Genomic DNA, 17703 nt, shown 5'->3' with positions numbered 1-17703 from the left:
TCCAGTGCATTACACATAGTAAGTATTCAGAAGATATTTGTTGAATTGAATTTTATTATCAATAGCAATAGCCAATTCCTCTGAATTTACTCCAGCATTCAAATAGCAAATAAATTATTTATTTATTGGCCGCAATGTGAAAGCTTGTAGTCCTAACCACTGGGAAACCAGGGAATTCCTGAAAATAAATTATTGAAGTGGAAAAAAAGTTGTTTTAAGCTTCTTTGATAACATGGACTCACAGAATTTATAAACTTTAGTCTGAAAAGCAAATTAGAACTGAAGAAAGCACTGCTTTCCCCAGCCCACGATGGCCACCACATCTTCTTCCAAAGACTGAAACCCATAAGTAAGGCAGTGATGTGAACAAAACCAACAATATCGTAAATCTACAGAGAGACTGCATGTTCAGAAAACGTCTATAGATCTTCAGTATCGCCTAATCTAGAAATTTGTGAAAATCCTACTTCATCTTTTTTCATTTATCCTTTCTTCAGTATATCTCATCACATTAAAATATACTGACTTTTTTCAGTTGGTAAAAGCTAGTTAAATTGCATTTATTTACTTGCTCACAATCAAGTGAACTTTCAGTATCACTAATTAATCCACCTGTCACTTAGTTGTATCTCCCAAGCACAATGATTTAAGGAAGGAAGGAGAGGAAATGGAAAGGAACTGAATGGGACTGAGATCAGCCCAGTGCCCATGAGGGCAGGAAAGGGGCTTCAAGGATGGGCTAACAACACAGGGCCAACGACTGGACAAGGCAAAGGGCCAAACAAGCCTTGAGGGACGCCCCAGTGCTAATTAGGCAAGGAAGTCGCGTTGCTGGCCAGAATACAAAGAAACAACAGCAAATAAATTTGGGAAGAAACGTTACTCCACAAGTTTACACATGGCCCAGCTGACATTTGTGTGAAAAGGTACATATGCAGAGGTTCAACCACATCCTTTTCTTCAACTACTATTTGAAGATCTCCTCTAGAAGCCTAAGAAGCACCAAAATTAAGAGCTCAAAACAGGATAAATCAAGGTAGAAAAGATCTAATGGTGTACATGGAAACCAGCAAAATAGTTATGTCTAAATAATGGAAGTACAAAATACTGCCTGAAAATAAAAATTGTAGCAGACAATGCCAAAAGTACTAATAATTTTCTGAGTGCTACATATTATAGTAGGTGATAGTGGCTTGAAGAAACAGAAATGAAGAAGGGGAGGAAGAAAAAACGTACTGCTCCACGTACTGATTACACTGACTTTGGTAATCAGAAAAAGCAAAGGTTGAGAATGCTTTTGCAAAATTTAAAGGCAGAATTAAAACAGGATGTGAATTTTCAAGTCACCAGAGAAAATATAGTGCATAGAGCAAATAGCCAATGTTAAAGGATAAGTAAAAATAAAATAAGATGAACTAAGATCATACTATTAATTTTAAGAAGATACTATACTTCCATATTTAAAGGAAATAACTTTCATACCGGGTTGAAAAAACACAATCCAGTGACACTTTGCTTATAAGAGACAGGACTAAAAGAAAAATGGTTTCTAGACAGAAATGGTCACAGTAAAAGGATGATCAAAGATTTGGCAAACAACGAACAAAATGAACTGACTTCGATTCATTATAACAGAGGCTATATTTTCTTTTTATGTGCTCATGGAACATTTATAAAAAACTAACCATATAGTAAACCACAATAAAACCTAAATAAATTCCAAATGGAACTACATTGGACTCACTGTCACACCTTCCCTCATCCTCTAAAAAACTCACTTAAAACAGCAGAAGTCTAAATCAAAACCGTAATTCTTGGAAACTTAACAAAATCCTTTTTGATAAACTTTCGGTTATGGTAGAAATGAAAACTACAGCCAAGAACAATTAAAAAATAGAAAATAACAATGAGAACACTACATATTAAATATTAGGTGATACAGGAAAAGTTGTTATCAGAGGCAAGATAAACCGATGGGAACATGACTATTATCTAACTCTTAGGTTGCTTAAAGCAACCTAAATCCAAATTCAGATGCCATTTAAATACTGTATGTATTCACTGTGTGTACATACAAACATATACACATTAGTGAGAGAGGGGAAGGAAGGGAGGAAGGGAGGGAGGAGGAAGAAAAGACGCTCCAAAATATTGAGTGAAAAAAAATTTTAAGAGTAGCATCTCTGGGTTGTGGAATTTCTTGCTTTCTGAGTTTCCTAAATATTCTCAATGAGAATGTATCACTTTTATAATCAGAACAAAATTAAACAAAAGCACAACAGAACATAATTTAGTCACTGGAGGGTAGGAACAAAATAAAACATCTTGCCAAAATAATCCAGGCACTTAAAATTATCTCCTTTTCTTTGACTTTTAAGCACTAGCCTGTTGATGGTTATTACTAGCCTGGTTTTATTGTTTCAGCACAATTCCACCCTCCGGTCTTGTGCCTGAACCTGTATGGTGTGCACAGGTTGACAACTCCTAACCACTGCTGCCTATTTAAGGGAAGTCAAGTGTTCAGAAAAGTGGGAAACCACAGACAGTCCACTGACTGCTATGTTTTAAGGTTAACAGTGTGACAGGACAGCACCTGCATTACAGAATTGATGGGAAAAAAATAAATGGCTGAAGAGAATTTCCTCTTTTGTTGTGTGTTGTTTTGGGGTTTTTCGGTTGCTTATTTGTTTTAAAAAAACAAATAGATGGGAGTTAATGTAAATGACACTTCAAATATCAGAAGCAACCCCAGGCAGCAATTCAAATCCACATAAAAAAAAGTGTCAGTAAAGGTAATAATGTAATTTAAAAAATAGTACAAACACATACTTTTCCTTTCTTAACTGATTTAGTGCAGGATATAGATACAGATATAGATATATGTATAGTTACAGATATCTTCTCAGGTGGCAGAGCGGTATAGAATCTGCCTGCCAACGCAGGAGACACAAGAGACACAGGGTTGATCCCTGGGCGGAGAAGATCCCCTGAAAAAGGAAATGGCAACCCACTCTAGTACTCTTGTCTGGAAAATTCCATGGACAGAGGAAACTGGTGGGCTACAGTCCTTGGGGTCTCAAAGACATGCACATAACTGAGCAAGCACTCATGCATAGAGATATACATGCAGATAGACAGACAGACAGATAAAAGATAGATGTGTGTGAGCTCAGAAGTATCGAACCCACTGCAACCCTCTGGACTGTAGCCTGCTAGGCTCCTCTGTCCTTAGGATTTTCCTGGCAAGAATCCTGGAGTGGGTTGCCATTCCTTCTTCCAGGGGATCCTCCCAACCCAGGGGTCAAACCCACATCTCCTGCATCTCCTGCGTTGCAGGCCGATTCTTTACCACTGAGCCACCAGGGAAGCCGTGTGTGTGTGTGTGTGTGTGTATACTTCGCTTTGCTGTATACCTGAAACTAATACAACATTGTAAATCAACTACACCTCAATAAATTTTTTTCAGAGAAAAGCAGTAGTATAAAACAGTATGTCTAGAAGTGTACTATGTTGGGTCTATAACAGAAATGTAGTATATTTGACAATAAGTGCACAGAGGAGATGAGTATGAACAAAGCTATATGAAAGTAAGGAAATGGTACCAGATGGTAACTCATATCCAAGACACCAATGAAGAGAGCCAGAAACAGTAAATAAGTAGGTTACTATCAGATCAGATCAGATCAGTCGCTCAGTCATGTCCGACTCTTTGCGACCCCATGAATCACAGCACGCCAGGCCTCCCTGTCCATCACCAACTCCCAGAGTTCACCCAGACTCATGTCCATCAAGTCAGTGATGCCATCCAGCCATCTCATCTTCTGGCGTCCCCTTCTCCTCCTGCCCCCAATCCCTCTCAGCATAAGAGTCTTTTCCAATGAGTCAACTCTTCGCATGAGGTGGCCAAAGTACTGGAGTTTCAGCTTTAGCATCATTCCTTCCAAAGAAATCCCAGGGCTGATCTCCTTCAGAAGGGACTGGTTGGATCTCCTTGCAGTCCAAGGGACTCTCAAGAGTCTTCTCCAACACCACAGTTCAAGAGCATCAATTCTTCGGCACTCAGCCTTCTTCACAGTTCAACTCTCACATCCATACATGACCATAGGAAAAACCATAGCCTTGACTAGACGAACCTCTGTTGGCAAAGTAATGTCTCTGCTTTTGAATATGCTATCTAGGTTGGTCATAACTTTCCTTCAAAAACGTTTTTATTGAAGAATGGTTTATCTACAATATTGTATTAGTTTCTGTTGTACAACAAAGTGAATCAGTTATACATATTTATATATCCATTCTTTTTTTTTAAGATTTTTTCCCATATAGGTCATTACAGAGTATTGAGTAGAGTTCCCTGTGCTATACAGTAGGTTCTTCTTTTATACGTCAATTTTATATAGTAGTATGCATATGTCGATCCCAATCTCCCAATTTATCCTTCCCCACATTTCCCCCTGATAACCATGCTTGTCTTCTACATCTGTGACTCTATTTCTGCTTTGCTGTAAGTTCATTTGTATCATTTTTTAGATTTCACATATAAATGATATCATCTGGTATTTGTCTTTGTCAGAATTACTTCACTTATATGATCATCTCTGTGTCCATCCATGTTGCTGCCAATGGCATTATTTCAATCTTTTTTATGGCTGAGTAACATTCCATCATGTATAAGTACCATATCTTTATCCATTCATCTGTCAATGGACATTTTGGTTACTTGCACATTTTGCTTATTGTAAATAGTGCTGCTATGAATACTGGAGTGCATGTATCTTTTCAAATTAAAGTTTTTTCCACTTATATGCCCAGGAGTGGGACTGCTGGATCATATGGCAGTTCTAGTTATAGTTTTTTTAAAGGAACTTCCATACAGTTACCCATAATGATTGCACCAATTTACATTCACACCAACAGTGTAAGAGGCCCTTCTCCACACAAAGAGGGACAATTTATAATGATAAAAGGGCCAACTTCTCAGGAACATACAATTATAAATATGTATGCACCTAAAAGAGCTCTGAAATACATAAAGCAAAAATTAATTGGAGAAATAGATTAATATTTGAAGACTTCAAAACTCCATCTCAATAATGGACAGAATCGTTAGGCAGAAGTTCAGCAAGGAAACAAAAGACTTGGAACACCAAAAATCTACCAGACCTAACATAACCACAGAACATTCCACTCAACACAGCAGAATACATTCTTTTCAGTGCAGAAGGAACAGTCTCCAGAAAAGACCAAATGGTAGACCACAAAACAAGCTTCAATACATTTAAAAGGACTGAATTCATTCAAAGCATGTTATCTGACAACAATGGAATGAAATTAGAAATTTGAGAAATTCACAAATAGGTATGAATAAAACAACTCACTCTTAAGCAACCAATGGGTCAAAGAAGAAATCACAAGGGAAATTAGAAATAAAAATTAAGACAAAACATATCAAAAAGTATAAGATATAGTTAAAATAGAGAAAAGCAGCAGAGAAAAATCAATGAATCCAAAAGTCGGTGCTTTGAAAAGATCAACAAAATTGACACTCTTTTAGCTAGATTGACCCAGAAAATAGATAACTTAAATTACGAATATCATTAAACACTGCTTTGCTAGAATATGTTTTCCAGGTCCTTTTGCCCCAGGGTGGAGAATGAGTTCTAGAAAAGATTTTTAACTATTTCCTTATAACTTTTTAGCAGACGCTTAAAATTGTGTTCTTCAATAGTTTCGCGCATGTAGCTGCCAGTTCCTGGAACAGCAAAACAATTATTACCTCTGTGCCTTTTTAGTTGCTTTAGAAAAGACCTGTTTGGCACCAACCTCAGAAAACAGGAAGAGACAAGTGACTTTTTTGTGTTTTGTTTATACTGTGTTGTCATGTTTTCATTTCTGTAAACTTCCAGGCAGATACAAAGTAAAATAAAAACAACTTATGTTGAATAGAGTGGTCAAGTGGTCCTATTCCTCTGGGGACAGATGCTCCACAGACTCCTAGATTGAAGAAAATACCAGGGTTGTAAAAAAGTTACCAGAAACCCTTTTCCTTTCAAATCAGAGTCCATTCCCTTTGCTAAGCTTTCGTACACTCATGAGTGAGAGGAAGTGGTTCAATGTATGATAATTTCTCCCAGTTCCTGCCACCTTCTGTCCAGTTCTACAAATGGGAAATCCAAGGTGTCATCTTTTATACCTCCCTACTCCCCAGCATATCCCAGAGATTTATTTCTCAATAACTCTCACCTCCACTGATTCTCTTCATCCCACAGCTGTCGCCCTGGTCAAAGATACAACCATTTCTGGACCCCATAATAGCTTCCAGAAAGGAGTGCTTGAATCCACTCCTGTCCCTCTCCATTTCTTTCCCCTCACTATAAATGTTTCTTTTTTTTACCACTCCTGTCCCTCTCCATTTCTTTCTCCTCACTATAAATCTGTTTCTTTTTTTTTTTTAATTTTATTTATTTATTTTAATTGGAGGCTAATTACCTCACAATATTGTAGTGGTTTTTGCCATACATTGACATGAATCAGCCATGGGTGTACATGTGCTTCCTATCCTGAACCCCTCACCCACCTCCCTCCCCGTCCCATCCCTCAGGGTCATCCCAGGGTTGATTCCCAAGACTAAACCCTTCAACTGCTCTTGGAATCAATCCCCAGGCTTCAGCGTGGCCCATGACAGATGCCCACCCTGATGGACTGGGTACCTCCTCTAACTGGAGCCTGTACCCTCCTCTCCTTTATAGTTTTGTGTTTGATATACTGGCTTACTCCCCTCCTCCTAGGAGCTTCTGAATGCGTGGTTCTCTCAATCTCCTTCCCTTTGAATAGTTAACATTATCTGACTGAGCTCACCAAACTTCTCCCTGAGTGCCTAAGACTAGATCCATTCTCCCAGTCACAGCCTCCTTACAACCTACTGTCCCTTCCTTCTTGAGAAAAGGTTAAGGTGGGACCAGGATTGACAAATGCACCAGCTCTCCAGTGGCAGACATCACTTACTGGTCAACAGCCAAACTGCCCCCAGAATCCTCTTCAATGGCCCCTAAAGATTGACCAGCCTGATGGTTTTATGTTTTAGTGCTTTTGTACCTGAGCCAACCTACTCCTTAAATATTCAATGTCCTAAATTTTTCAAACTCCTTAAGTAGTTTGCATTGTTACTCTCTCAAGCTACTTTCATAGATTTAAACCAAATTTGCATTACAATTTAAAGCCAGTTCCTGGAAAAGATTGTACTTTACTAAATTCCAGAGAGCTGAGAACAGCCTAGTGACTCTTAAAAAAAAAAAAAGCACAAAATAAATCCTACAACACTGATTATGAGTTCATAAAAAAAAAGAGAAGAAAAACACTAAGGAATAAATATTAATAATTCATAAGCCTATGATGCAGCTATGGTAATAGGATTATTTACTTAATCACACAAACTTTCATCTTATTACTTTACTGTTAGTCCATACAGTGTTTTCAGAGTGCTGAACGCTATGGTTCATCTAAGGGCTTCAATTACAACATTAAGGGCCAATGTTTACTGAACAAATTTCTTAATGTGCCAAAGACTGTCTAACAGCTTTCTGCACACTAATTCATTTAATCCTCCTTAATAACTCTGAGACAGGTGCAATTATGATCACCCCTACTGCACAGATGAGAGAACTGAGGCACAGGCAAAGCAGAAGACCAAAATTAGGATATTTTTAGACATGCTAGGATTGAAAAAGTTTCTCTCTCTTACACATTTTCTTACGAGGAACTTCCAAGAGGATATACCTGTTAAGGGAAGCACACTGACTGAAACTGCCCACCCTGGCCAGGCACCATAGTAATTATTTGCATGAGTTGTTCTACAACAGGAGGTCCTGGTAAGGAACACGGAACTAATAAGCCACCACCAACCGGAAGAGTTCAGGAAAGGTCAAAAGGAGGCTCCACATGTCCGACCACCTCCCAGAATCCTTCTCTCTGGCATCCATCTTGGCTGAACAAGGTGTGCACCACCAGGAAGGACTCTGAGTCAGAATGATTGGCTAAAGACACCCCGGAAACTAATCCCATCACCATAAAACCCGAGACTGCAAGCCACGTGGCAGAGCTATTCTTCTGGGTTCCCTCACCCTACTGCTCTCCACCCTGGTGTCCTTTCCCAATAAAATCTCTTGCTTTGTCAGCACATGTGTGTCTCGGACAATTCATTTCTGAGTGTTAGACAAGAGTCCAGTTTTGGGCCCTGGAAGCAGTCCCCCTTCCTGCAACATACCCATTCAAGAAGCTACAAAATAAGGGAATGGAACAAAAAGAGGACAAGAAATTCAATAAAATGATGAGCCAAGGCAATGAAATGATAAGGACACTGACTAGTGACTTGGGACAAAATGATGAGGACTCTGGGAAGTAAGAGGATGTCCTTTAATCACATAATGTGATGGAAATACATTATTTTTTGCCCACATGAAAAAGAAAGATAAGTAGAAACTCCAGGAAAACAAAAAAGCTGTAGTGGATAGTACAGAAAAGAGAATTCATTTGGACCCTGATACATGAATACTGATTTTTTTAAGTGGTCAGTGCGTTGTGGTTTTAATGACATAGAGAAAATAATATAGCCCTTGTGCCTGGATCTGCAGTGAAAATGTTTACACAGAAATAATCATATAAATGTTACTTACTGGTGTTCAAGTTTTAGAAGCAACCTAAAGCTACTTTAATTGAGACAGAATTCACAGATGATAAAATAACTCTGCTCCCTCCCGCCTCCAGCTTGAGGGATCTTAGTTCCCTGACCAGGGACTGAACCCAGGAACCGCGACAGTGAAAGTGCGGTATCCTAACCACTGGACCACCAGGGAATTCCCAAAACTAACTCTTTTAAAATACTAATTTCACTAGTTTTGAATACACGTACACAATGTTGTATAACCATGACCCCTGTCTAATTTCAGAACGTTCTCATCACTCCCAAAAGAAGTCCCACACCCATGAGCACTTAATTCCTACTCTCCCTAGCCTATGGAAACCAGTAATCAGTCTCTGTCTCTTTGGATGTGCCTGTTCTAGACATTTCATTTAAATGGAATCACACAGTGTGTGACCTTTTTTTTTTAACATGTGGCCTTTTGGGTCTGTTTTCTTACACTCAGCATGATATTTTCAAGTTTCTCCCATCTTAGAGCATGTATCAGTACTTCATATGTTTTCATGGCCAAATAATATTCCACTGTATGGATATGCCATATTTATCCAGAATGTCAGCAGGTAAAAATGAGAGAAAAGGTACTCAACATTATTAACCATCAGGAAAATGAAAATCAAAATCACAATGAGACATCATCTCAAACCCTTAGGATGGTTACTATCAAAAACACAGAAAGTGACGAGTATTCACAAGAATGTGAAGAAACTGGAATCCTTGTGGTGGGAATGTAAAATGGTACAGCTGCTATGGGAAACAGTATAGAAGAGAGGTTCCTCAAAAAATTAAAACGACCATATTCAGAAGCAATCTCACTTCTAGGTATATATCTAAGAGAACCGAAAATACAATCTCAAAGAAAAAAAAATTATTTCGGCTATGCTGTGTGGCTTGTGGGATATTCGTTCCCCAATCTGGGGTCAGACCTGGGCCCCCTGCGGTAGAAGTGCAGAGCCTTAACCACTGGACTGCTAGGGACTTCCTTCAAAGAAATATCTTACACCATGTTCACTGAAGCATTATTCACAACAGTCAAGACATGGAAGCATCCATCCAGCAATCCATGGATGAAGAAAATGTGTGAACATACAATGGAGTTCTATTCAGCCTTAAAAAGGCAATTTTGCCATATGCTATAATATGGATGAATCTGAGGACATCATGTTAAGTGAAATAAACCAATCACAAACTAGATAAATACTGCATAATTCCATTTAAATAAGGTATGTGAAGTAATCAAACTCATAGAAGCAGGAAGTAGAATGGTGGACACCAGGGTTACCAGAAAATTAGTTGTCGTTTAGTAGCACAGTCATGTCCAACTCTTTTGTGACCCACAGACTGTAGCCTGCCAGGTTCCGCTGTCCACGGGATTTCCTATGGATCTTCTCTAAGGGATCTTCCCCACCCAGGGATCAAACCTATATCTCCAACATTGGCAGGTAGATTCTTTACCACTGAACTAACCACCAGGAAAGCCCACCCAAGAATGAGTACAGAGTTTTAACCATGCAAGATAAAAAAGTTCTAGAATTGTTGTACAACAACGTGCATAAAGTTAGTAATAGTATGCTGCTGCTGCTGCTGCTAAGTCGCTTCAGTCATGTCCGACTCTGTGCGACCCCATAGACAGCAGCCCACTAAGCTCCTCTGTCCCTGGGATTCTCCAGGCAAGAGTACTGGAGTGGGTTGCCATTGCCTTCTCCGTAGTAATAGTATACTATATACTTAAAAAAAAAAAAAAAAACAACCCTTTTTAAGAGGGTAAATTCAGGTTGTGTGCTTTTTTACCACAATTAAAAAAAAAGCTGACAGAGGGGAGGACATATAGGGCTGAAGCAGGCATGGCTGTTAGTGGTGGGGAAATGGGCCTCGTGCTCAGCAGGGGGGCAGATCTTGAAGGAAAAGGAGAGATTAGGATCTTGTCAAAAGGATCCTTCTGGCCGCCGTAAGGAAAACAGAGTTTCCCAATAGTCTTTCTCAATCACCAGAAGGTAAGTTCCTTGAGGAGCAAGTGGGGTCTTGTCTCTGGTATTAGCTAAGCTGGAGTTGTCAGGTTCAATGAAGAAAACTACAGGACATCCAATTAAATCTGAGTTTCAGACAAACAACACAAATTTGTTTAGAATCAGTATCTCTCATGCAACACTTGGGGCATATTTTTACTAAAAAAAATTATTTTTTCTCTGTAATTCAAATTTAACTGGGCATCCTATGCTTCATCTGACAAATCTATGGATAGCCAGTACATAGGGCGAATGAAAGAGAAGGAAACAGAAACAACTGGGAAAAAACAGCTCATGGAACACTGCTGGTAGGACTATGAGGTGTAAAGTCTTCTGGGAAGGCACGAAGGCAGTGTCTTCCCAAACTGAAGATATGCGTATTATGGAACAGCAATTCCACTTTAGGAATCCATCCTGGGAAAATGTTCACAACTGCACCAAAGACATAAAGAAACACACAAATGAATTTATGGAAATAGAGATTTATCTTATTTGCAATAAGCAAAAAACGGAAACTTCTAAAATGTTCATCATTAAGGGAAGAGTTACATTTTGTCATCTACCTGATGAACTGCTGCGAAAAATAAAGTGGCAGATAAAAGTGTACCTGCAAAAAGACTTCCATTATAAATAAAGTTTTTAAAAAAATGAGTTTATCACAATGTGTCTTGTGTGGACATTCACATTAAAAAAAAAAAACAAAAACCAAACCTAGGTAAGTCTTTACTCCCAAGTTTGTAAATGCACAGAATAAAGTCTGAAAGGATAAACAGCATGTTTTTGATGTCAATAAACTCTGCAGAGAGGGACAGAATTGGTAAGGTTGAAAGAAGACTTTAAATATACATGGGAGCTCCCAACTTCCGCTCTTGCTCTTCGCAGAATCCGCCAGGGTCTCAGAGTCTCCCGCCTGTCGACGTTGTTTGGCAGTGCAATCAAGATGCCTCGTGGAAGCCGAAGCCTCACTTCCCTTGTGGCCCCTCCTGCCAGCCTCGAGCCTCAGATGAGAGCAGCGCCCAGGCCAGCGCCCGCAGCTCAGCCACCAGCAATGGCTCCACCATCTGCCGTCGGCTCCCCTGCTGCTGCTCCCGGCAGCCAGGTCTGATGGCCAAGGTGGCAACCACTGCTGCTGGTGTGGCTGTGGGTTCTGCTGTCGGCCACACTCTGGGTCACGCCATCACTGGGGGCTTCGGTGGAGGAAGCAGTGCTGAACCCTCAAGGCCTGACATCACTTACCAGGAGCCTCAGGGAACCCAGCCGGCGCAACTGCAGCAGAATGGCCCCTGCTTCTATGAGGTCAAACAGTTTTTGGAGTGTGCCCAGAGCCAGGGTGACCTTAAACTTTTCGAGGGTTTCAGCGAGGTGCTGAAACAGTGCAGATTGGCCAACGGATTAGCTTAATCAAGAAGTTCCAGTTGAAGACATGAAAAATCACCTCTCGTGACCATGTTGATTTAGCATTTAAAGTATAATTAGTAGTGAAGATGTGAAGTGTGAGACCACCCGTTAAACCTCTCCTTAATCATTAATAGCTTTTGTGCTTCATGATCGCAGTGGAAGAGAGCATTGTCACTATATAGAAGTTCACTGAGATGGTATTGAGTTTGGGATTGGGCAGAAGAGGCGGTTGTGGCCTCTTAAGTATGCTTTTCTGATGTTATTGTTTGTGAAATGATTAGAATAAAATGATTTTCTTTCTAAAAAAATAAATAAATAAATATACATGGGCTATTTGTGTTTCACTTTCAAATTAAAAAAAAAAAAATTACCCACTCATCCACTTTTGACATTATCACCCTCAACCTTCTCTTCTTTGTTCTAAACAGAAATAATTCTGCTAATCTCCTATGAAACACAAACTCTTCCAATCACCATGTATGAGTCTGGGTTAAAATCACTCAAGAAGTCTAACAGAAGTGAAAATGTTTTTTTTCCTAGAATGAATTGCACCTAACACTTTCAGGAGGGCTCAACCAGAGGGGAACAGTGAGCATTTTCCAAGTATCTTGCTGCTGCTGCTGCTTAGTCACTTCAGTCGTGTCTGACTCTGCGCGACCCCATAGACGGCAGTCCACCAGGCTGCCCTGTCCCTGGGATTCTCCAGGCAAGAACACTGGAGTGGGTTGCCATTTCCTTTTCCAATGCATTAAAGTGAAAAGTGAAAGTGAAGTCGCTCAGTCATGTCCGACTCTTAGCGACCCCATGGACTGCAGCTCACCAGGCTCCTCTGTCCATGGGATTTTCCAGGCAAGGGTACTGGACTGGGGTGCCATTGCCTTGTCCATCCAAGTATCTTAGTGAACTGGAATGCAAAGGTTGACTCAGAAATTCCACAGTAAACTGGGGGAGATTAAGGCTCAATTGTGGGGTAAGACTAGTCAAGAATGGACCCAATCTATCTTGGTTTTTGCAAAAACAAGCAATAACCTTTATATGACTCAACTCAAAGCAAGCAAGGAATGGGACTTAGATGCCTCATGGAACTAGTTAAAAACCGACATATTTGATTATGTAGTTAGAGGACTGAAAATATTTTTTTGTATAATTTTCATGGGGAAATTACCACTTGCAAAAATCTGTAGTTCAACAGTAGGAGGAAATAGAGAAGAAAAATAACGGGGAAGGGGAAAGGTCTCCCTCAGAAAAGTATTTGTTAGAGGGGTGGTATTTTGAAAATTTGTTCTTTTTTTTCTCCCCCAATTTAGGTTGTGCTCTTTGGTATTTTTTTCTCTATGCTTGGCAGGACTCCAAAAACACTCTCTATAATTCCTACAATGTTTTCTTCTCAGAATTCAACTCCCCCACAACACCAACAATTCATTTGTATTTCAGAATTTCCAAATCTGAAGCATAATAATTAAATGAAAGATAGTCAATACACCAACAGGCATATGAAAAGATGCTCAATCATTAATTATTAGAGAAATGCAAATCAAAAATACAATGAAGTACCATCTCATACCGGTTAAAATGACCATCAGTTAAAAAGTCTACAAATAATGAATGCTGGAGATGATGTGGAGAAAAGGGAACCCTCCTATGGTGTTGGTGGGTCTGTAAATTGGTGTAGCCCCTATGGACAATAGTATAGAAGTTCCTCAAAAAACTAAAAGTAGAGTTGCCATATGATTCAGCAATCCCACTCCTAGGCGTATATCTAGAAAAGACAAAAACCCTAACTTGAAAAGACACGTGCACCCCAACATTCATAGCAGCACTGTTTACAAAAGCCCAGACATGGAACCCATCAACAGATGAATGGATGGAGAAGATGTGGAATATGTAATCAATAGAATACCACTCAACTGTAACAAAGAGTGAAATAATGTCATTTGCAGCAACGTTGACGGGCCTAGAGATTATCATACTAAGTGAAGCAAGTCAGACAGAGGAAGACAAATACCACGTGTATCAGTTGCACGTGGAATCTAAAATGTGACGCAAATGAACTTACTGATGAAACAGAAACAGACTCATGGACACAGAAAACAAACTTATGGTCACTAAAGAGGTAAGGGGGTGGGGGAGGGACAAATTAGGAGTTTGGGATGAGCAGACACAAATGACTACATAAAAATAGATAAATCACAAGGTCCTACTGTATAGCACAGGAAACTATATTCAATATTCTGTAATAAATCATAACAGAGAATAACATGTATATACATGTAAACTTCAATTAAAAAAAATGGCTGATACAGAAAAAACTATCCCATATCCAAAGACATTCATTTCTTTTTTTTTTTTTTAGACATTCATTTCTAAATGCTGATTATATGTGTCCAGTTTTTTAAAATACCAACAAAAACTCTACATCAATGTCACTTTGACAACATAATAGAATTAGCTAGAAGGGTTCTCCCTGAAGGTTGCTGTATGTTACGCCTATAGCTGCATCAGTCGGGGTTGGTTTGTAACTTGACTGACCAACAGTCAGTGTTGTCTGTAATCCTGTGGTAACAAAGAATCCTAGTATCTCCATGGCTCAAAACAGCCGACGTTTACTTCTTGCTCAAGAAGGTCAACAAAGCTGCTCTGATCCTCCTCATCACCAGGACAGGGCAGTCACCTCCTTGAACTTTGCTGGTGACCATACAAAAGGGAAACAGAGAATTCTTCAAGTGCCCACACCAGTAAGGAAACATAGAATGTGACACTATGTCACTCTTGTTACAGCTCATTGTCCAGAACTAGTCACATCGCCTCACTCAGCCACAAAAGACCAGGAACACGGTTCTCTTGTATGTCCAGAAAGAGAGTACTAGAAATATTTGAAGAATAGCAACAAACAATATGGAGAAGGCAATGGCACCCCACTCCAGTACTTTTGCCTGGAAAATCCCATGGACAGAGGAGCCTGGTAGGCTGCAGTCCAGGGGGTCGCTAGAGTCGGACACGACTGAGCGACTTCACTTTCACTTTTCACTTTCATGCACTGGAGAAGGAAATGGCAACCCACTCCAGTGTTCTTGCCTGGAAAATCCCAGGGAGGGGAAGCCTGGTGGGCTGCTGTCTCTGGGGTCGCACAGAGTTGGACACGACTGAAGCGACTTAGCAGCAGCAGCAGCAGCAACAAACAATAACTGATAGCTTTTCAAAAACACTAGAAATAAGACTATAAGATAGGCTTGGATTTTTTTGTTTTGGTTTTTTGTTTAATGTAATTCTGTTGTCAAAGTGGATGTAATGTTCTGGAATTCCATTTGGGTGACAATACCAAAATGTCAGCCTCTAGGCTGAGAAAGCTTTATCCCCCATCGAGGTTGTCTTTACAAGTTCAGGTTTGCAGCCCAGCTCCACATATCATTCTATCTTTTGTAAGCATTTCTTGAGGCCTAATAAGTAAAAAAAATAAACTTTCACTATTTGATTTTTGATAGAGGTTTGCTTTTTAAGAAGGAAATGTGACTAATTATTAGGATCTGCTGCATTAGTAGTAGTACCAACCTTTTCCTGTTTTATCTCATTATTTTGGCATAACAGGATATCAAGCCAGAGAAATGTCTAGCTTTTCAGGTTATCTAAAACAATCTGAGCTAAAATCCAGATGCATTTAGCCATTAATTTTTTTAAAATTAGAAATGTGATTTGCCAGTTCAGTCAAATGTCTAAATGGAAAGCAGGCAGCTGTTGCCTGCTGTTATCTAAGATATCATTCTTGCTTTCTTAAGACAGAGTTTATGTTGATCAATATATAGTTACAAACTTCTAACTCACATTTAATTACATATCAGTGTATGCAATGTACAGTCCCCCAAGTCATTGGTCAAGAGAGTCACTAAAAACAGGTCACATCATTCTAGACTTGAGTTCCCTCATGTTGGAAGAATTCTATAGATATATGTCATTAGATTGTCTTCTCCTTTTTCATTTGTCTTGAGCAGCTAAATGACGGGACCAGTCATCTATCTGACTAATCACTATGAGTAAAAGTCAAGGTCATAGCCTTGATTCTGACATGGGCTAGAGCTTAACATGTGTTCTCCCCAGTAGTTGATGATAAAATAAGAACTCAAGTGCAAGCAATTTATTTGGGAGGTGAAAAGAATGGAAAAGTGATATATGGAAGGGAAGATATAAGATAAATGGTGTGTTTCAAGCCAATTACTACCCTGGGCAACTGAGTTGAACCTCACTAGCAGAACCTGCAAAAACTACGTAGATGCACACCTTAGACTCACCCACTCCAGAGGTGAGGGAGCTGGGGTATTTATATACCAGTCCCTGTCCGTCATTGTCTGGGCTGCTCCTGGGAAGCAAGTATTGCTTCAGGGGCAAGGCCAGAAAAATCCTCAGGCCAAGAAACGCAAGTTCTGTAATTCAGAAGTCAGGCCAATGAGCATTGAAGTGGTAAAGATGAAAGAATATGGGCCAGGTACCAATCACATCTGCTATAGGACAGTATTAACCCATCAGGCAATGCCCACCAACTCTGAGTCTAACTCCAGGCAAATGCCTTGTTATTGGTCACTAGAAGCATCAGTATTGAGTCATACATGCCTGCATTTCCAAAGGTCAACTTGTAATGTTAAAATAGTGGCAGTCCAAGATGAAGATATTTTTAAGACACTTTGTAGTAATAAAATTAATGGTGAACCATCAAGAAGGGCTTCCCAGGTGGCTCAGCAGTAAAAGATCCAAATGCCAATGTAGGAGATCCCTGGGTCAGGAAGATTCCCTGGAGAAGGAAATGGCAACCCACTCCAGTATTCTTGCCTGGGAAATCCCATGAACAGAGGAGCCTGGTGGGCTATAGTCCATGGGTTCGCAAAAGAGTCAGACACAACTTTGCAACTAAACAACAACAGCAAGAAAGAGTTAAAATGCACAAAGAGTAAATTGCCAACATCCGCTGGATCATCGAAAAAGCAAGAGAGTTTCAGAAAAACATCTATTTCTGCTTTATTGACTATGCCAAAGCCTTTGACTGTGTGGATCACAATAAACTGTGGGAAATTCCGAAAGAGATGGGAATACCAGACCACCTGACCTGCCTCTTGAGAAATCTGTATGCAGGTCAGGAAGCAACAGTTAGAACTGGACATGGAACAACAGACTGGTTCCAAATAGGAAAACGAGTACGTCAAAGCTGTATATTGTCACCCTGCTTATTTAATTTATATGCAGAGTACATCATGAGAAACGCTGGACTGGAAGAAACACAGCTGGAATCAAGATTGCTGGGAGAAATATCAATAACCTCAGATATGCAGATGACACCACCCTTATGGCAGAAAGTGAAGAGGAACTCAAAAGCCTCTTGATGAAAGTGAAAGTGGAGAGTGAAAAAGTTGGCTTAAAGCTCAATATTCAGAAAACGAAGATCATGGCATCCGGTCCCATCACTTCATGGGAAATAGATGGGGAAACAGTGTCAGACTTTATTTTTGGGGGCTCCAAAATCACTGCAGATGGTGACTGCAGCCATGAAATTAAAAGACACTTACTCCTTGGAAGGAAAGTTATGACCAACCTAGATAGCATATTGAAAAGCAGAGACATTAC

The 17703-nt window shown here is 39.8% G+C and overlaps 1 protein-coding gene and 1 pseudogene across 2 annotated transcripts in view; one reads left to right on the top strand and one right to left on the bottom strand.

The window, feature by feature from the left end:
- Positions 1 to 17703, bottom strand: part of PITPNC1 (phosphatidylinositol transfer protein, cytoplasmic 1) — a 270267-nt gene that overhangs the window by 162716 nt on the left and 89848 nt on the right. The gene's annotated exons all lie outside the window — the stretch shown is intronic.
- Positions 10470 to 12746, top strand: LOC105000476 (annotated as a pseudogene).

This window comes from Bison bison, unplaced genomic scaffold (assembly GCF_000754665.1).
Source record: "Bison bison bison isolate TAMUID 2011002044 unplaced genomic scaffold, Bison_UMD1.0 scf7180017864371, whole genome shotgun sequence".
NCBI lineage: Eukaryota > Metazoa > Chordata > Mammalia > Artiodactyla > Bovidae > Bison > Bison bison.
This window is presented reverse-complemented; position numbering and strand designations above follow the sequence as displayed.